Raw genomic sequence first — 21,629 nt, forward strand, 5'->3', positions numbered from 1 at the left:
TCAGACACCCACATCATAATTGCTAACTTTTTCTTTTTTAAAATATTTTATTTATTTTTTACAGAGAGGAAGGGAGAGGGATAGATACTTAGAAGCATCGACGAGAGAGAAGCATCGATCAGCTGCCTCCTGCACACTCCCCAATGGGGATGTGCCTGCAACCAAGGTACATGCCCTTGACCGGAACCAAATCCTGGGACCCTTCAGTCTGCAGGCTGACGCTCTATCCCCTGAGCCTATCTGGTTTCAGCCATAATTGCTAACTTTTGAATGCACACTAGGTGTCATTCATTATGGTTATTCACTCATGCAACTGCCCTGCCAGGTGTGTGCCATTATCATACCCATTTTGCAGACATCGACATTGAGGCTGAGTTACCTACTTGGGGCAATTTCACATACTAGTAAATGAAGGATTTCACATACTAGGATTCCCACTGAGGCAAGCAGCTTCGCTTTGATTTCATTTCATGTGGCATTTCTTATAATATTCTGTTGAAAGGAGGAAGAAAATAAAAAGAATGATGTTAAAACAAACCACCCCCTCTCCAGACCAGGTGCAAAGGCCACCCACTTACAGTAATCAGAACCTCTCTACTCGTGCATCTGTACCTTGTGAGGAGGAGGAAACGGTTATCTCCACATCCAGGCAACAGCCATTGTCCTGGGAAGGGACTTGGCGCCTCCTCACTGAGCCCAGATACCTGGGGTAATAATAACCAGGAGGAAACAATGGCCAGAGTTAAAAGCAACACCCATCCCCTATTGAGTGTTTGCTATGTGTGAGGCATCACGCTAGGGTTCCTCACGCGGATCATCTCCACTGATTCTTCCTCAAACCTTCTGAGATCAGTAACTGCTGTTATTCCAGATTTTAAGAGGAGGAAACTCAGGCTTAAGCCAAGTGACCCAAGGCCATGCAGGACTCTGGAGTGACAGATATGTGAACCTTTATCTCTCTGATTGCACAGCCTGAGTCCTCAACCACACAGCCCAAAGTCAAAGCAAGCAGAATGCCATGAGAAGTGGAGGTCAGCTTAACTGCCCGAGGCAGAAACAGGAAGGTAGGAGCTTGCTTAAGAAGAAAGTGGAGTAAGGGTACCGCAGTTCAGAATGAATTCATCGAGCCAAGGATTCATTCTCTTATTCAACAAATATTTCTCGAACGCTCACTATTTGTTAAGCTGAGCCAGTTCCCCCCAATGAGCTCTTTAATGCTTTCGGCAAACATTTACGGAGCCTCAGCCCCGGGCAGATAAAGAAGTCAGTCCCAGTCTCAGAAGCTCCAGCCTCGCAGAGAAGTTGTGCTGACAAACCTCTTAAGATAGTGGTCGGCAAACTCATGAGTCCACAGAGCCAAATACCAATAGTAACAACGATTGAAATTTTTTTGGAGAGCCAGATTTTTTACACTTACACTTCTCCTAGCGCCACTTCTTCAAGATAGACTCGCCCAGGCCGTGGTATTTTGTGGAAGAGCCACACTCAAGGGGCCAAAGAGCCGCACGTGGCTCGTGAGCCCCAAGTGTGCCGACCACGGCTCTAAGAAAAGGACCACTAACCCAAACAAACAAAACACATCCCACTCACCCTGGGGTTCCTCCCCAGGTACAGAGCCCGGGGGGAGGGGAGGCAGTGTACCCCTGGCACCAATGCAGGGGACTGGTGTCAGCGCTACCGCCCTGGGAGGTGCAGAGCAGTGGGAGAGAGCGCTTTTCCACTCATTACTGAGTTTGCAGCATCCAGAGCTGAGCCAGATGTTGGTGAGAGGAGAAAGTACAGACCGAAACTGCTGTGCACCAGCAAGGACAGGAATGAGGACTGGGAGTGGAAAGAGGATGGGTGTTGATGGGCTTCCAGGTAAGGACCAACCCTGTGACCAGACAACAGTCTAAGGGGGCTCTCTGGGGTGATCCCTGAAGGCGGGGAATGGTTGGGAGAAGTTAGGACACTGCTGTTTAACACACGCTTTTAAATTGCTGCCTGTATTATGTTGAATTGCAATCTAACCCCTTTCCCTTCAAGCCTTCAGTAAAACTCTGATACTTTGGTGCTACCTGGGGAAGGAGGGGGCAGAGCTGCTGGGAGGACCCAGGAGGCGGCAGGGAACTGGCTGCAGACTGACTGCAGGACCTGCAGCTGCCAGGGCGGCTCAGAAACCTTGAGGAGGGAACTTGACTTGCCCGGCGACCACAGGCCGATGGGTGTGGTGAGGACCAGGAATCTGGCCGGAGCTGGGAAGGTGGACTCAGCTGCTAAAGCAGACACACTTCTCACGTCTACTTAACCAGAGCAATTCAACAGGCCCGACACTTGCAGGCAGGGGCGGCCAGTTGAGCTGTCAACTAAGGATTTAGGTCAGTACCGTACGGTAAGGCCTAAGAAAGAGACTGGTACCTGGCCGGTGTCACTCAGTGGTTGAGCGTCAACCCACTTAGTTCAATTTCCAATAAGGGCACATGCCCAGGTTGTGGGCTCGGTCTCCAGTAGGGGGCGTGCAGTAGGCAGCTGATCAATAATTCTCTCATCATTGATGTTTCTATCTCTCCCTCCTCCATCCTCTCTGAAATCACTAAAAATTTGTTTATTTATTTATTTATTTTTAAAAAGAGCTGTGCAGGGTGCTGTGGATGGAGCACAGTGTCTATGGGGGTGGGGAGAGGAGGGAGGGATCTGCAACAATCAGGGGCTCTTGGATCTGGGTGAGATCATGCCTTGGCGGGGCCTTGAGGGATGAATAAGAGCAGCCCCATAAAGAAAGGTGGGCAGGAACCGCCAGGTCTGTGGGAGGAGTCAGCAGTGGCCCTGTGTTGCTGACCCCAGGCAGGGGCGGGGCGGGTGAGAGGGGGGAGGAGGAGGAGGCAGAGGAGGCCGGGGTGGGAAGGCTGGGCGCATCCTGCCTGGGGAGGTTGGGAATCCACCCAGGAGCCCAGGGTTCCTGAGCAGTTTGCGATGACGGGGTTTCCCCAGGCCCTGCTGACATGAGACAAACAAGGACATCTGTCTGCTATAAAGGACATTTTGCCCTGAAATGATATTTCTTTTTACTGTTTAGTTACAATGACCTTTCTTTTACAAAATTCAAGTCTCAACTGTAGTTGAAACCTTTCCAAAAAATGAGACGGCACTGTAAGTGATTCAATTTACACATCACAGGCTCTATCAAATATGCAGTTTGAATAGGTTAAAAAAATGTCCTCCCAAATGTAGACTCTGCCTGCTAATCTGGTGTCTTCTACGTTGCTGGCTGATTTAGCCTAAGCCGGCTTTCCTGCAAACATTAGGGCAAAATGACGAGTAAATAAGCCTGTGGGCTGGAGTGAGGAAGGACCCCTTTGGAGCCCTCAGCATAGGGCAGGCCCTGTGCTGGGCACAGTCTCCCAGGTGCCCCTGGGCAGCACCTGGGCCTTACACACCCGGGAGCCGGGGAGCAGGGAGGCTTCCAACCTTGTCCCTGGTCACGTGGTCAGGAAAATGGTAGAGCTGGGATAGGGACCCAAATCTGGCTCTGCGGCCCTTGGAAAGGCCCAGCATGTACTCTGCTTTCCCGTCTCCCATTGCCCCAGGTCCTATGAGGCAGGTCCTGATTCCAGAGGGCACTGCGCTGTGGGCTCTGGGCCTGGCTCTGAGAGGCCACGGGGAGGATCTGGCGGCACCTACAGGAAGGGGGGGAGGAGGGGAAAATCAATGAAGGCCAACACGTTCCCTCCCAGACAGCTCTGACGAAAGAAGGTAATGCCCAGCCTATCCGGACACCTTGTTTGTCATCGGGCCGAGGGCAGAGGTGACCTGTCCAGGCAGGTGACCTGCTCACACAGGTCACTCCGAGGACCGTGAGGGACCCCAGACAGCGACGGGGCGGGTCTGCCCCCACTCAGCCTCGCAATCCAGCTGTCTTCACTCACATGGCAGGAGGGGGGAGGGGTGTAGAGGAGGGGTTTCCGAAGAGTTGAAACAAGGCACGTGGCCAGCATTTAGGAGAATATTGGAAACCTGGGGTCCGTACGACAGAACCTATTGCTGAGGGGCCCATGCGCTCACTTGGTTAGCAAATATTTCCTGGTTAGCGATCATGCTGTGATGGGTGCGAGTAGGACAGACACGGGCTTTGCTTTTGTAAAGTTTAGAATCTGGTGGTGGTGTGTGGGGGGGAGCATAGATAATAGCCAAATCTAAATTATTAAACCATGGTTGGTAATCACAAGCTCTGGGAAGCCATGGGGTGGGGAGAGGCATCTGCGGGGCTTGTTAGGAAGACAGCTCCTGCCCCACCAGCTCGCCTGCCTCCAGAGCAGTAGCGGCGGGCAGTCTGTGACCAGAGGTGCCCTGGAGGAGACAGAAAGCGGTGTGAGACCTGAGGGAGGCAGCTTAGGACACGTGGAATTGGTAAAAGGTAAGTTCTGTCCTCCTCTCCTGCTGCTCTTGGGCTGATACCGGGGGAATAAGGAGTGTTCATGAACGTGAGGGTGGCAGCTGGCTGGTTGTCCAAGAATAGTCAGTCCTCTTCCACCTCCATGGTGAGCGTATCCTTACCTGTGTCTTGACCTTGGGCTCAGCGGTGTGACTTCGGTCAATGGGCTGCTAACCGGGGTGATGCCCACCGGCTCTCTGCCCTGGTCCTGGAGAGAGCTTCCCCGGAGCAGCTGCAGCCCCTGCCACCTGGGCTCCAGAGGGGACACACAGACCGACCCTAACTGTGAGGGGAGCCCAGGCCAGCTGAGGCCGGGCTCAGTGCAGTGGCTGCTGATCCCAGCAGACACAGACTCGTGAGCATGAGGATTCATCCATGCTATGGTGAGCCGGGGTCTTCGAGTGATGTGTTGCGCAACGTTATGTATCGATTGCTCATTGATAACGGTGCCAAGAGGTGGCTGGGAGAATTAGCCCCTCTTGCTCAAGCCACTCCAGAACAAACCATCAAAACAATGGGTGTACTATTCCAGTGTGGAGTCCAAAAGCATCCCTCAGGCTCTCCTAGGACTTCTGGAGCCACTGCTGTGGACAACGGCGTCTGCTTCTGAAAGCGGGCACTGCTGACAGCATGCCCATCCCCGGAGGCACAGGGGACTCTTCTGTTGGTGGTGGAAGTGGAGTTCTTGCGGTGCTGCAGGGAAAAGAACTTCCATGGGAGGATGGGGGGGGGATGTAAAGCTTTGTTGATGATGCAAAATTAAGGGGGTTTCCCCCCCGTAAGGACCCATTTCTGTCCGTCCTGCCATGGAAGAAGTCCAAGCTTGTCATCCATGGTGCCAGAATGAAAACCAGAGTTTCTGCTCTACATTCAAGTCCAGTTCAACCCAGCAACTGGCTTGTGTGGCTGGTGTTCTCAGCTGCAATCCATTGCATGTGGGGTCCACATGGCCACACGCAGGGGCAAGTGTGGGTCACCGAGCAAGAAAGCAAAAGAGTGCAGGAATGGGTAACAGAGAGAAAACTCTTTGCTGGAGATTTTATTTTTAAAATACATATATATATTAGAGGAAGGGAGAGGGAGAGAGAGATAGAAACATCAACGATGACGAAGAATCATTGATTGGCTGCCTCCTGTTCACCTCCTACTGGGGACTGAGTAGTTTGCTACAGTGCTGAGCACACGTATGTGAGTCACAGGAGCTGCAGACTGTGACTGATGCATTATGGTCCAGTTTTTATACTGGGATAGAAACCTACTGCAGCAATGATAATAAAGCTAGTTACAGGGCTTTATTAGGAAACCAAGATTTCCCAGCATCCTCAGGTAACACTGAACAAACAGCCTGTTAACTGATAAACAGTCTCAACATCGAGACACCTGTGTTTTCTCTCCTCTCTTTCTTACTCCTCCTGTTCGGCCTCCCCCTTTGCCTCCTACAATTCAGAATCCAAATTTCCGTTCTCCATTAGCACTTCTGCTTTGTCTCTCCCAATCTCTCTAAATCAGCTTGTCAAGGGAAAAGACAAAAGCAAAACAGTGGGCAGAGCTCTGACACCTTAATCCCGTCTTGGCTTTAGCACAATCTAGTTGTGTGGCCTGGGACAAATTACTTGACTTTCTCAGGGCCTTTCTTTCCTCAACTATAATAATAAAAAAAAAAGGGGGGGGGGGTGCACGGTGGTTTGCAGACAGTAATCCCAGGAGCCTAGGGATCTGCAGAATTGCAGTAGAGCAGCCATAGAGCAGGAAGGGGGTCCCACTCTACCTCCATCCAACCTAAGCTTTATAACAAATGTAAGATTTAGACTTCTGCTAACCAGGACTTAGTGGACCTCTAAGAGTCTTTTCTATATGATTCCATAATTTTGTTAGGTGGTGAGGAAAGTGTTAGCCAGGACTCTTAGAAGAAGGATGAGTGGTCTACTTTTCTCTCATGAAAAAGAAGTCTGGAGTTCAGGGCCAGGATGGCTGCTCCACAATATCCAGCAATGGCTCTGGCTTCCTCTCTTCCTGCTCCACCGTTCTTAGCACTGGCTACTGGCTCCCACCCTCACAGTTGCTAATATGTACTGAGCACCTACCCATGTGGGTGCGATACCCACACACCGAAAACCCCAGAGCCCTCGAGGAATTTCTCCCCAGGCCACGTGGGTAATTCCCATCCTACTTTGTTTCTATCTGTCAAGTGTTGTGCTTACCACCTTGCGATATATGTCATCTTTCTACATCTCACAGATCTGGGCTCTTGACAGTGGGCACGATGCATTGCTCCTCTTTTGGTTCCTGGGGCCTAATCTAGGACTTAGCACCCAGCAGGAGCATGGTCCTTGTGGAACAGATGGATAGCTGGATGAGTCAAGGCATCATTCTGGCCTCACTACCCACAGCCCATCGCTAACACATGAGAATTAGATTGTTCTGTCATGTCTGTTTCCCAAGGGAAAGGGGGAGGAGGAACAGGACCCAGCTGGTTAGCTGCAGGTCTGGAGCTCCAGGAGAGGGCTGAGCTGGAGGTGGACTTGGGAATCCTCGATATATACGTGGGAGTTAAGTTTATGGGGTAGGATGAGATCACAGAGTAGGCCAACGCAGAAAAAGAAGATGAAGGGGACTCTAGGGAACGCCCACATTTAAAAAATGGGTAGAGCCCTGGTCAGGTGGCTCAGTTGGTTGGAACATCGTCCAATGCATCAAAAGGTGGTGGGTTTGATTCCTGGTTAGGCATATACCTAGGATTTGGGTTTGATCCCTGGTCAGGGCGAGTGTGGGGAAGCAACAGATCAATGTTTCTCTCTCACATCTCTCTCTCTAAAAATCAAGGACCTGGAGATCAGAATCAGCTCGCTGAGTCCGAGACTGGGAGGTAGACGCTCAGAATTAAGGGAAGACAAGAAGCTCCAGAGTCTGGCTCAGAGTGGGCAGCAGAATGGCACTGTAACAGGTCCTAGATAGAGTGCGGTCTAGGGAGGGCATTGAGGAAGGGAGCTGACTCTCATCAGGGAGACCTACGACAATCTCCCAGGGATGTGCCGAGCATGCAGCAGCCCTTCGTGTGGATTTGGGCTTAGATAAAACTTAAATAGCCTTTGAGCTGGTCTTGGAGGAATGGGAGATAGGGAGGTGAGAAGGTAGGCCATTTGGGGCAGAGGAAAACATTGGAACAGTAGCCGGGAGAATAGGGTTAGTTCTGCCAGCGGGTGGTTGGGAAGGGTGGGGGCGGTGAGGCTTTAGCTTTGTGCATTCTCAGCATCTCCCCAGGGAAGGAAGAGCGACTCTCAGCCTCGTGCTGTTTCAGGGCACAGTCCTGGAATGAAACAGGACCCACCGCCCTCATCAATGCCAGCTTTTCACTGAGAGCGGGCCGAGACTGGGCCAAGCAGCCCGAATTCCCGCCAGGACAAAGCAGACACCCAAAGTCTCCTGGCCCCGGGCTCCTGCGCGGGGCCTGCTCAGCCGAGCTCAGAGTCTCCATTACTCTGAGCCACAGGCTCCCAGGCTGGGCCCCAGCTGCTTTGTTTGAGGCTGCTCCCCTGAGCGAGAAGGACAGTGATGCTGGTCTCTCCTCCCAGCCCAGACACTCGCTTTGTTCTGCAGCACAGCCCCTCCGTTGTGCATTCTCTGTCACCAGCCGAGGCCTTCCTCTCAGTGCACGCTCCAGGCCAAGGGAGTGGGAGACGCTGTGTCCTCGGTGGAAAGGGCTTGAGAGCTCCTGGGTGGGAGGGAGTGCGGAAAAAGAGGTGCAGACTGAGAACGTCCATGGAGAGTGCCAGCACCCAGCATGGAGCCTTGTGGAAAGACAGCAGATGAATCTTCACATTCAAGATGTAACACTAGCTGAAACTGGTTTGGCTCAGTGGATAGAGCGTCGGCCTGTGGACTGGAAGGTCCCAAGTTCGATTCCGGTCAAGGGCATGTACCTTGGTTGCAGGCACATCCCCAGTAGGGGGTGTGCAAGAGGCAGCTGATCAATGATTCTCATCAATGTTTCTAACTCTCTATCCCTCTCTCTTCCTCTCTTAAAAAATAAAAAAATAAAAAGATGTAACAGGAGGCAGAAGTAGTAAGCCAGGGAGACTTTCTGGGCTGCAGGCTTGGCTCCACCACCCATCTGCTGGTCAGATTGGGATGTGGGCCTAGCATGGGTCAAAGTACTCAACTCAGGCTCCTCTTCTGGTGAGTGGAGATAATCACATCTACTTTTAAGAGCAGCTGTGCAGCTTCATGTAAATAATGGGCAGAAAGCATCTAGGATAAAGCCTAGCACCTCATGAAGTACTTTAGAAAACGGGAGCCCCTCCCTGTGAAAACCACTGCCCTACCTGTCAAGGTTGCCCCCTTTTGTACCAAACTGGTGGGTACTCGCCTTCATAGCCTTTGACCCAGGAATCCCACTCACAGGAATGCACTTTAAGAGAAACAAGAGATATAGGCATAAGGATATTCTTTGCCAAGTTCATAACAATAGCGGGGGGAAAAGAGACTGGAATAGTCTTTTGTGGTAGTAAATGTGATGAAGTGCATTTATTATTAAGCATCTATTTTAATGATGTCTGCACCATTAAGAATTATTGCAATAAACAGTGAAAAGAACTTAGAAAAAGAAGAACAAAGATAGATGGAGGATTTTATACAACCTGATTTCAAGACTTACAATTAGCCTACAGAATCAAACAGTATGGTGATTGGCATAAAGACAGACATGAATGAATTAAAATCGAGAGCCCTAAATAAATTGCTGTTTACTTCATTAGCTCATTGATCCTTGACATTCCATGAACTGGACAAATAATAATAATATTATCTCCCCAGCTTGCTTAAATTCATCTAAAGACATATTTTTTGAATTTACAATGAGTGCTTTATGTGAAGCCCATTACGATCATATTTCCATATATTCTAAATCCCTATGTATGAACACACCAGAATAAATGGATTGCATGTTAACCAACTTCTCAGAATGAGGTAATTTCTCCCCCGTTCCCATAGTCCTCTTATCCATTTTGAGCTAAAGCTGAGGTGTCACGTTACTGTAGCTTCTGAACAAAATACACCGGCCTACTAACTGCATCGGTGGGCCACAAAGGGATTTCTCTTTTTGTGCTTCCTTAAGTGATCTGGACAGGAGAGATGAATGTCCAGGCACCAGCTGACATAGCTGATTTACATCGAGTCTCTCTCACTTGGCTTTGGTTAAGACCCACTTTCTCTCCAGCACAAATGGGTGAGGTCCCCTGTTACAGAACAAAGGATTCCTGAACAACAAATCCTGAACACCGTCCTTGTTACACACACTCTACTGTATGTGCTGTCCCCTTGCTTAAAATGCTCTGCCCACCTTCTCTAGCAGGTGACCTTCCTTGACCTTTTTTAGAACCAGTATCCTTAAAACCTTTTCCCTTTTTCTCCTTCACTTCCTGTTCACTACCTCCCCACTCCATATTGTAAAGCATTCTCTCTCCTGTGCTCTAGTGGGTACAGACATCTATTTTTGTTCTTATCAGCCTGCATCGTAAAGCATATTTGCCTATGTGCTTGTCTCCCTCTATTAAGCTGCGAATTCATTGAAAAAAAAAAAAAAGTGAATAGCACCTTTGAATCTCAGCACTTGGTGATGGTGATGGAGGATGATGACTCTATTAGTCTTTGAGACCTGTTATAACAAATAACACAGACTGGCTTAAACAACAGAAAGTATTTTTCTCACAGTTCTGGAGGCTGGAAATCCAAGATCGAGGAGTCAGCAGGGTTGATTTCTTCTGAGGCCTCGCTCCTTGGCTTATAGATGGCCTTCTTTCTCCCTGTGTCTTCACATGGTCTTCCCTGGGTCTTAATCTCCCCTCCTTATACAGACACTAGTCCTATTGGATCAGGACTCATCTATACAACTTCATTTTACCTTAATCACTTCTTTAAAGGCTCCAAATACAGTCTCATTCGGAAATACTGAGAGTTAGGACTTCAACATATGAGATTGGCAGGGGGACAGAATTCAGCCCATAACAATGGTGATGAAGAAGATGCTAACAGCTACCTTTTACTGAGTACTTACTATATTTGAGGCACTTGACTTTCTACCAGATAGCACTTTTAATCTTCAATAACCCTATAATTATGATCAGTATATTGCCATTCCTGATTTATAGATAACTAAGGCCTAGTGCTAATGTGTAGTGGAAATGGGATTTAACTCTAAGTTGTTTTGCCTCTAGAATTATAGTTTTAATCACCATGCTCCACTAGCTAGTACATAATAGGTGTACAAAGCATGTTCAACGAAAAAGTGACCAAATAAATGAATGAAATAATGACTAATGTGGACATGTGACATTTAGATTAAATTGTACTACAGATTCTATCATAGTTCGAAAAACTTGACAAAAATTAGACACATAACTGTTTGATAAATGACTATCTTTAAGAGTAAACGTATTCTTTCTAATTTCAGATTCTTAAAGTCATTCTATCAAATTCAAAATCTAGCATTTTTGTTTAAAAAATAAAAGTTGAAGTCATACAATCTAAGAACTTCAGACCTGGGGGAAGTTTCATGAATCATCTGGTTCAAACTCCTCTTCAAGTGAGAAAATGAAGGCTCAGTGAGGTTAGCCAAGTTGCCATTACTTTGTTAGACTGATAACCCATTATAAATTATGCCTCATTGTTACTATTACCTATCACCACTCCACTCTTAGGAGTGGAGTCATCAAATTAGCTTTTCCTTTCCCTGAAGATCATTTCAGAGGTGTTGGCATGTCAGAAGGGGTTAAACCATCAATCCTTCAAAGGAACCTTCCAACTTCCTTTTTCCTACTTGCCTTGTTTCTACTGCAATTCATTCAAACTAGAGAAAGGCGATTTTTCTTCCATATACTAGCTGGGAGGAATATTCCCTAACCAATGCTGATAAAAAGGAAAAGCTAAGTCCTGCCAAATTCTCAGGAAAATTAAGCACATGCATGGAGTGGTGCCAGGAACCAAGCCTTGACAGTGTCTCCTGCCAGGTGCTGGGCCCTACAGCAGAATCTTGGAAAATTGCAGATCCTTAGAGACAGAAAGGAACTTGGAGCCTATTTAATCCAACTTCCTCAGATGAGCAAATGAATTTGTAAGGAGTGACTTGATTAACTGAGGATAGATCAACCAGAGTGTTAGAACTGACCACCCTCTGCCATGGATGAACTGGGCAGTCTGCATAGAATTTCACTCACCCTTAGCATTCTCCTTAGCAGGGCAGTATTTTCCAGCTGTGCTCTGATCACCACTCAAAGTTACACAAAATGTTTTTAGCTATTTTCTTTAACCATCTTTTCTTTTTCTTTTAACAGCTACATATTTATTTAAATCGATATTAGAAAAAACAACTGGCCCATAAAAGCTATAAATGTAAAGGTAAAACTGATTTGGAAAAGACCAAGTTTATTCAGAAATACTACTGGTTAAACAAAAAACAAAGCGATTTGATTTAATGAAAAAAATCAGTAAATAATGTTATAGACGCTATGATAACATGGCAAAAATTGTGAGGTAGTATACAAGTTGTTAAAGTGTGGGACAGGCTGCCAAAACCAGTTTGGCTCGGTGGATAGAGCTTTGGTCTGTGGACTGAAGGGTCCCCGGTTCGATTCCGGTCAAGGGCATGTACATTGGTTGCGGGCACATCCCCGGTGAGGGGTGTGCAGGAGGCAACTGGTAGATGTTTCTCTCTCATTGATGTTTCTAGCTCTCTATCCCTCTCTCTTCCTTTCTGTAAAAAATCAATAAAATATATATATATATTTTAAAAAGTGTGGGACAGGCTGAGTTAGGATAATTCCCTCCTTTTAATAGGTGGGTTAGGGTCCATATGGAGGATAAAGATGAAATCTGCTCATGAACAGGACAAAAATATTTTTATTTATAGTTCAGGGATCTAGCCTTGCCCTGTCTTCTAAGCAAGTCCTAGGATAAGTCATGGGATTTCATCTATGTTCACCTGGTAAGTCATGAGATTCCAATGATTCGAGGGTTGCCATCAACCAGAGCTTTTCCCCCTTTGAGATCAATATTGTAAATACATCATGAGAATAGATGTTGTTTTTGAACTTTTTTTGATACACTTGCATTTTGACACTGAAATGATGAGCCAGAAAAGATCCTGCTGCAAATGCTCTAATGGGAATCTGCCACTTACCAGATCCTGGTCTTTTATCTGAAAATTGGCAGATTGGACAGCAACCAGTCTGCACTTGCCCTGTACAGCTGCTGTTCTGACATGTTTACTACGAACAAATACACTCTGTTTTTATAGGGTGAATAATATTCTGAAAGGGCAACTTGGGTTTCTCATTGCCCAATTTAGGCTGGTCCCAGATAGCCTTAGCCTTTAAGTAGCTCTTTTCTTCATTTAAAATGTCTCATTAAGCCCTCCAAATTCGCAAAGTTGAGTAATGAGTTGAGTAAGGCTTTCTGTAGAGTTTTCCTGTGGTTGTTTTTGTTGTTCGCAAAGTTCCCGCCTTAAAGATTTGTATCTGAAACACTTGTAATGAACCAGCAGAGGCCTAACCCCACTCCCAACCCCCTCTTGCCCTTTGAGGAGGATCAAGCACTAATCCTCGGATTTGAAGTGTATGGGCCCAAAACGCTGGGCCCAGAATCCTCTTCTTAGCCCAGTCCCTGGAGGCCCATGGGTAATCCATTCAACCTCCCACTCCTACAGAGAGACTTTGGTAAGGTTTTCTTGGAGATGTTTTGTCCAAAGAACATCCCAAAGCACATTGAAAAGTCCAGCCCTGGGGTGGGATCCCACAGGCATGGGCGTGCTACACAAGCCTACCACATATTACAGGGAATCCCTATGGTTGGCTTTCAACATTTCCCAGGGAACATCATGTCCTAGGGCCCTTCCAGAATGTTCCATTCTCCTTTATGTTAAATCTTGCTTACGATGCTTATGTGGTGATAGAAATATATCCTCCTCCTTATTCCTTGAACTGTCCTTCAATCAGAGACCATGAGACCATGGGAGTTAAGAACCTACAAGTGTTTAAACTGAAAACATGTTGACAATTAGAGTGTCACAAGGTAAATACAGTGCCAAGTCTGGGAGAGATCTCATGTGCCTGTTCATAGCTGGCACTCACCACAAGCACTGGGGCTGAGCCCTCACCCAGCCCAGCTCTCTCACTCTACCTGACTCTCTGTTCTCTTTTTCTAGCTTCAGTCTATACATTCTGGGCCTAAAGTAGAAGCAGCAGTGTTGTCTGGTTTTTTGTCTTGGCTGGCTTTCCTCTGATTCTGCAGCTCCCATGTGACCTCTCTTTCCTACCCAGCTTGCTCATTCGACTCCCTTCACTTCTTGTTGTCATCTTCTTCCCATTCTCAAGGTCTGGAGTGGTCCTTCCACTGCTCATTCAACTGAAAACCAGAGCCAAACACATTGGCCCTAGCTCAAACATTCTACACAACCTATTTGAAGACTCAGTTGCTTTAAGACAATATCTACCACACAGGGGGAATTTCCATGTTATCATAGGAGATCTTCTTCAAGGGCAAACCATAGCTTCAGAAATTTAAGTTTGAGATACAATCCTGGGATATTCTCTCTAAAGGCTAGAAGGAAATGGTGGGAAAATATATCATGAATGGGATGATTAATATATAATAATGTATTTTATATTTTCTTATATATATATATATATTTTATTAAGTTATTATTTTTGTACATATACCAATGCCCCCCCTTATCTTATATTTTCTATCATCATGGTGAAGGTGCTTTTTACCAGGTATCTCTAACATTTTCTGAAAATAGAAAATTCATGCTTTAGAGGAGAAAGAGGAGAGAGCCAGTACTTACTGAACACCTATAATGTGTCTTTCTCTTTAGAGATACTATTTCATATTCTAAAACCTACTGAGATTATTTTAAAATGAAGGAAGAAGGGCTCAGAGAGGTCAAATTGTTTCCCCACAATCGTAGTCATGCATCTAGTTAATGGTTGTGTCAGTTAGACTTTTTGCTCACCTTAGAAAAACATTCCTATTAACTTAAGCAAAAAAAAAAAAAAAAAAAAAATGTATTGGGAAGACATAGGTAGCTCACAGAATTGAGAGAATGTTGAAGAATAGGACAAAGGACAGTAATACTTCTATTTGTCAAGGTCAAACCACACTGCAAGAAATTCAGGTTGGAGATATACTTATTAATGATTCTCTTTAAAGGTCGGAATAACATGGTGGAAAAAATATAGCTTGAAGGATATGTTTAATATATAAGAATATTTATAATCCTGGCCAGGTAGCTCAGTTGGTTAGAGTGTCGTCCCCATATGCTAAGTTACAGATTTGATCCTCGGTCAGGGCACATACAAGAAGCAACCAATGAATGCATAAGTAAGTGGAACAACAAATCTCTCTCTCTCTCTCTCTCTCTCTCTCTCTCTCTCTCTCTCTCTCTCTCTCTCTCTCTCTCTCCCTCCCTCCCTCCCTCCCTCTCTCCCTCCCTCTCAAATCAATTTTTAAAGAGAACATTTCTAGGATTTTGACATCATCATGGGTAAGAAGCCTCTTACTAATTATAATGTCTTCTGACCAGTGCATAGCTTTCCCTGTGGGAAGTTCAAGATCCAATTAGAGAAGCCAATACTCAGGTAGGTCAGGCACTGCTTAGGGACCAATCGACTCCATGTTACTCAGCTCAAGATAGAGTACTCTGAGAAAAAGAATCGGACTCTTGGCCAGGGGTAATTAGCACAACCTGATTTATTATCCCATCAAGACTGCTCTCCATGAGGAAATGTTATTTCCCTCCAAGGAAATCAGGCCATTGCGTTCAGAATAAAGGGGGATGGACTCTGGAAAGCAAAAACAACACGTTTCCCATAGTGATGGGACTACCATTCAGAAGTTATTTTCATCGCTTTCTAGTCTGAGGGATAACAAACTTGTCTTCATATACACTCAGTCTGTTTCCCTGCAGCTTCCTCTTATTGCTCCTGGTTTTCCAACTTGGAGCCACACACACCGGTCCATTCTTCCTTAACAGGAACATAAATATACCTAGCTCCTTAAACTCTTCCTCACATGACACGGTTTGAGTGTCTTCCGTACTTTGGTTGGTCTCCTTAAAACCTGCTTCAGGTTGTTTATTTTCCCACTTCCAGCATGGTGACCAGAGGAAACCACAGTAACATTTCTATTAGGCTTTGTTCAAAGCAGAGGGCAGCAGACTATCTCAGAATCACAAATGCTTCAAGACCAGACGGTCCTTCATGTCCACATTTGCCTGATACAGTCTCTAGTGCCTGCTATGTCTAGTTCTACATCTTAGCATTTCCGATTGTTAGCTGACCTCAGCTAAGTTGATTATACACAGCAGGCCCTCTGTGTTAGCTTTTATCAGTATTACTCTATCCCAAGTAAGTGGCCATTCAGCCTTTCCATGGCTTCTAGATGTGGGTCATTGCCAGAGAAGCCATGTCTGTCCTTCAGAGTTTGCTCAAAGGCACACAAGGGACACATTGGTCAGCGAGCACAAAGTTCAGGATTTATGCACACTAACAGAAGAAAATATTATCAGTTGAGAAATAAAAATGACCTTGTGTAATGTTACAGAGTAAGGAAATGGCTTTAAGGTGCCTCCTATTGGGTAGGTAAAGGACAAGCTTGTGTTTTTCAGGATTCGCAAGAAGCAGTCATTACGTTAGAATCTGTAAAGATCAAGTTCTAATTATGAAGAGATAAAAACCAACCTGCAAATATTTGTCATTAATAAAATATCTAGTAATCAAAGTGGCTTCTTACACCCATAGTAAACTTGGCTCGCAGGACATACACATTTGAATTTACTGCTCCCACACTTACTGGGCACATACAACAAAGCAGGCCTGGAGTAGACATGTAGTGTATATCCTGGAAAATGGCCTTTGTCTTTTGCTGAACTAAGATACTGCCACTGAGCTTTACCTGAGCATGGCTAGAAATCGGTGGTGTCGGAGACAATGGCAGACTTTAAAGAGTGTGCAGCACTAAGGCCACTAGAGCAGCGATTTTCAACCTTTCTCATCGCACACAAACTAATTACTCAAGTTCTGCACACACCAAAACATGCACTTTCATGCTGATCTGACAAAAAAAAAAAAAAAAAAAAAAAAAGGTATCATTTTGATTTATTCATACCAGGCGGCTCTTGTTGTGTTGGCTGCTGTCATTTTATTATTATTATTGTTGTTGTTGTTGACAATCTAAGGGAAAAGAGGTCAGTACCCCTTGACTAAATAGTCAGGTACTCCATGTTTTAAAACTTCTTGTGGCACATCAGTTGAAAAATCGCTGATCTGGAGAATAGTTGAGAGAACTGGCATAGGAGTCAGAAACAGCAAGTAGACTCTGTGAAGTCTAATTTGTCCATGAAGGACCAACTCTAAGAGTTCATCATGGTCTGTGAACCCCTGGCACAGTGCTTGTCTCAGAGCAGGAGTTCCAAACTGTGAATGAATGAATGAATGAATGAATGAATGAATGAGCGAACGAATGAACGAAAGAACCTAGAGCCTGGCTCTGCCACTAACCAACAGTATGATCTTGGGTAAGCTCAGGAACTTCTCTGGGCCTCCATCACCTTGTCTGTAAAGTGGAGATCATGAGCATGCCTGTCTCGGGATTGTGTGGAGATTAAATGAGAACATGCAGACCTTTTGGCACAGCACGTAGCACACAGCAAGAGCTCCGTAACTGGAAGTTATTGTTCTGACTTTTCATGAGTACTGACTTTTGATCGATTCTGATAAATAGTCTGTCAACAGTAATCTTCATATTATGCAAATACCTAACGAGTCAGATGGCCACGCTAGCAGCTGTGTTACCACCAGCAATAGTCAACAATGAGACAGCTAAGTGTTTGTTTGCTTGTTTGCTTCTGCCAATTGAATTTTAAGATCCTCTGCTTCTCTGTAATTAACTCTTTAAACGGGGCAAGTCACTCTCAGGGTAATCACCAGCTGCCAGTTCTTCCCGCCTCTCCCACCTCACCACCATGACCTGGGGGACTCGCATCCAGGGACTGACTCTTGGGACCTCAGCACTTTGAGCGCACACAGAAGTAGGGGAAGCGCCTGCTGTTAATTTGGAAGTGACTTATGTAGTTTCTGCAATGAAGGGAGGCACGTGCAAGAGAGGGAGATTTCATTTTTTAGAAAACCAACTTGGTAAATTTAAAAAAAATGAATTGCTTGAAAAATGTCAAAGAGTGTTTTAGTAATGTCCCTTACAACATTGCAATGCAGGTCCCAGCCTCCCTGGTTTTATTTCCCCCTACTCCTCAGTGATGGATATGATACAGGGGAACTGAAGACACCACCAAAACCCCTCTATTAATGAAAAAGAAGTCATAGTATGCATGTGGGTCTGTGAAGGTTTCCATTTTAATGTACATTATATATATGATATCACCCTACCCTTCTATTATTTTAAACAGCAAATTATTTTATTTAATCATGTTTTATTGAAACAGCATTTTTAATGTTAAAAATAGACAGATAAAATACAACTTACTGAGGGGGGTGGGGGGGAGACACACAACAGAAATTTGCCCTTCTGACGTCTTCTGAAGCTAGGCTAAGAAAAACAGCAAACTTTTTTAGACCATCCTAAGCCAGACCCTGTCCTTCACGGAGCCTGTCTTTTGTGCTCTCGGTCATATTATGACCTCTTTTAAAAAAGAAAGAAGGAAAAGAATTCGGGGGGAGTGGGAATTGACTTTTCCATTCTATTGTCTTGGCATTTTGTGCCAGTCTGAGGTTTCTCAAGTCTTCAGCCACACAGCACATGTTCATTTTAGACCTTGAAAGAAAAGAAAAAAAAGGGGGGGAAAAAAAGTCTGAATACCTTTTCAGTTTCTTCCTTGAGCTGTCTAGAGGGAACTATTTATTTTTCTTCTTTTCCTTGCAAATAGCTAATGGCTTCCAGCCAGGGCTCAGCCCAACCCCTTTGTGCCCCGCAGCCATGGCTGTGTCTTTAAAAGAAAACCGATTCTCTGGAATGCTGTGCGTGCACATGCCTGTCGGACTCCGCAGGCCCCACCTGCCGAGCAGGTAAACCAGATCCTCCGAGCGGCCTCTGCAGCCGCATTCCAGCCGGGCTAGCTCCCCTCTCTAATTGTTACCTGTCAAACAGGCCTTGGGTCTGGGCCAAACACGCGCATGTTCCCACGAAACCCTAACCCTGCATACCTTTGACCTCTCCGCAGTTCCTGGGTTGCCTCGGCTATTTTAAACCGAGGCTGATTTCAATCTGAAGGATGACTTTTTATCGGGCACACCGGTTCTTTCCCCCGATCGTGCACTGTTTGGGGTTTCTGGACTGGCGCACGGCAGTCATCCAAGGTAGCTGGGAGGCATGGGTCAGGGTGGCCAGCGCTCCTGCGGTGAAACCGTCCAGCAGTCCAATCACTCATGGAAATCGCAGGCTGTCCACCCTGAGCAAACCGAGAGGGGATCCCCCAGGGCTCGGAAAAAACGGAGGGGACGCTCAGGGGAAAAGCCCTCCTCACGGGCGAAAAGCAAGCACCGAGTTTGCTGGCCGTGGAGATGGTAGCCTGAGGACTCAGCCCCAAAGCTATTACAGGTAAGGCCTTGAGCAAGTCACTTAAATGGTCTGGGCCTCCACTTCCCCGTCAAGTAAAGAGGAGAAGGGGGCTCCTCCAGCAGCCAGGGGACCTGATGGCCTTGCAGCAAGGCAGCCTCGTGTCCGCCCAGGGGACTTTGGGATGAAATACCTTCTGCCATGGCCCCTCCCGGCCCCAGATGCTTACATCGCTGAGCAGGAGGATGGGGAGATCTCGGGGTGTGTCCTGGCCACAGTGGAGCAGGACCCAGATGACCCTATGGACATATCTATCACCCCACTGGCTGAGAGGTGTTCCCAGAGTGACGTGGCCTGGCTCAGGCCATGACGGAGAACGTCAATGGAACATCCGACGCCCTGAGTGCTAGGAAGAGTAACAGGGCCGCTCTGCACCCCTATCCCGACACCTGCGGCCTTCCGATCAGAGCATCCAAGGGCAGCCCCAATGCTCTGGAGAGGATCTCACCCGGGTGGCCGGCCGGGGAGCTGAAGGAGAAGGGCAGGCCCAGGGGGCTGGGCTCCTTGGAGAACAAGGCGGAGAGCGAGGGCAACACACTGCCAAGCCCAGGAGAGGCCTGCTGGGAGGAGACGGGCCTGGCTGCCCGGACAGCGGTGGTGACAGCAAGGACCCCAGGGGGGCCATAGAGACCACAGAGAGCCCGGCGTCCAGGACAGCTCCGAGGCCCCCGACTCAGTCTCCTGGAGCCTGCGCTGCTCCGCTGCTTGCCTCGGCCTGCCCATCCCATCCTCACCCCTCAGGGTTTCACAACAAACTTCACTCCTTGGAAAAAGAGAGAGAGAAAGGGGTGGCACCGGTCATGAGAGTCTCTTGCAATGCCGCTTGTGTGATCTCTCCTTTCACTGATGCCACTCACAGTGAGGGGATGCTGTCACAGGGGGGACCTGTCACAGGAAGCCGCTGTCCTTCTCCCTAGCTATCGGGGCGTGGGGAAGGGGGAAGGGAGGAGGGAGAGGAGGATGGCTCAGACACTGCTGGAGCACCCTGGCTCGGCTGAGGGCAGCTCAGACCAGATTACCAGGTCCAGTGATTTCCTCAAGTTCGGAAAGCCCTGGGCTTCCCTGCGGGGACATCCGCACAGACTCCAGGGCGCCCATGTGGGCCTGGTTTCCCTCCACATCTCACGTACGGAGCTCATTCTCTTTAACCGGGAGAGGCCATTATTTGGATTGCTTTGGTAGCACTGACTGCCCTTTTATTTTACTGGAAATGAATCCAGAATCAAATGTCTAGGCCCACTGAACCCCGGTCCTTCATTTCACAGTTACATCACCTGAGGCCCCAGAAGGAGTGGGAGTTGCCGGATGCCCCTCGACTCAGGGAGGGAGGAGTAGGTGAACATCGTGGGCTGGCAAAACCACTGCCAGAGAAGCACCACCAGAGTGCTCCCAGGACTGTGCCAATGCCGAGGGCACTAGCGTGCAGCGGCTCCGAGGGCGGGGCTGCCGGGCCAGTTGGCTCCGGGCAGGGGGCGGTTCCTCTGGGGCCGGACTGGTTATTCTACAAAGAGCTCAGGATCACAGCGTGCAGAGCAGGAACTGGCGCTTCCTGCTTGTTCATCCAGCTCAGACTTGTCTGCCAGAGCCCAGCAGGCAGGGCCGGCTCCCCAGAAGAGCTTCCTCGGGGCTCTGGGAAGGGGGGTGGGACAGTCTCCAGGCCTGCCTAGCATTCTCCCCCCCCAACCCCCCGATTTAGGGGGAGCCAAGTGTGAAATGCACGGGCTCAAGGATGAAAATGCCAACCAGAAGCACATCTGGCTTGTCCTCTGGGGTGCCATGCTATGGATGCCAGGATCTCCCACAAAGAAATGTTAAAAAAAAATAAAATTAAAATTAAGAAACATTAATGATGAGAGAGAATCATTGATCAGCTGCCTCCTGCATGCCCCCTGCTGGGGATCCAGCCCACAACCTGAACATGTGCCCTGACCGGTAATTGAACTGTGACCTCCTGGTTCATGGGTCAAAGCTCAACCATTGAGCCACACCAGCTGGGCCACAAAGGGACTATTTGTCCTGAAGGGGCCTTCACCGGTCATGCTGGATGAATGGGCACTTTATCCTCTTGTGGATACCTCTGGAGACAGGTAGGCCGCTGTGTGGTTGCTTTAAGACAAATACTAAGCAGTATTTATGTAACATCCCTGGTTAGGGTTACTTTCTCATTGCCACTCACAAAACTTCCCACAAATAATACATTGTTAGCTGTCAGCTTCTGTCGACCCCTATAAACGTCCTCCTTTCCCCTGGCTCACGCCACCACGCATTGACTGTGGACCGCTGAGCAAGTCCCGTCAGCCCTCCCGGCCCCAGCTTCCTTGTCTGCACTACGGGAACCACTGCCCCCCCTCCCTCATAGCCTCACTGGGTGGAATCAAAGAGGAAGTTCCCTGTCTGCTGTGGAACCTTGCACATAACATGCATGAGCCAGTTTTGCTCAGTGGATAGAGCATTGGCCTGTGGACTGAAAGGTCCTGGGTTCGATTCTGGTCAAGGGCACATGCCCCAGTTGTGGGCTCGACCCCCATTAGGGGGCATGCAGGAGGCAGTGGATCAATGATTTTCATTGTTGATATTTCTCTCTCTCCTTCTCCTT

The sequence above is a fragment of the Pipistrellus hanaki genome (genome assembly GCF_964339955.1).
Source record: "Pipistrellus hanaki genome assembly, chromosome: 17".
NCBI classification, from domain to species: domain Eukaryota; kingdom Metazoa; phylum Chordata; class Mammalia; order Chiroptera; family Vespertilionidae; genus Pipistrellus; species Pipistrellus hanaki.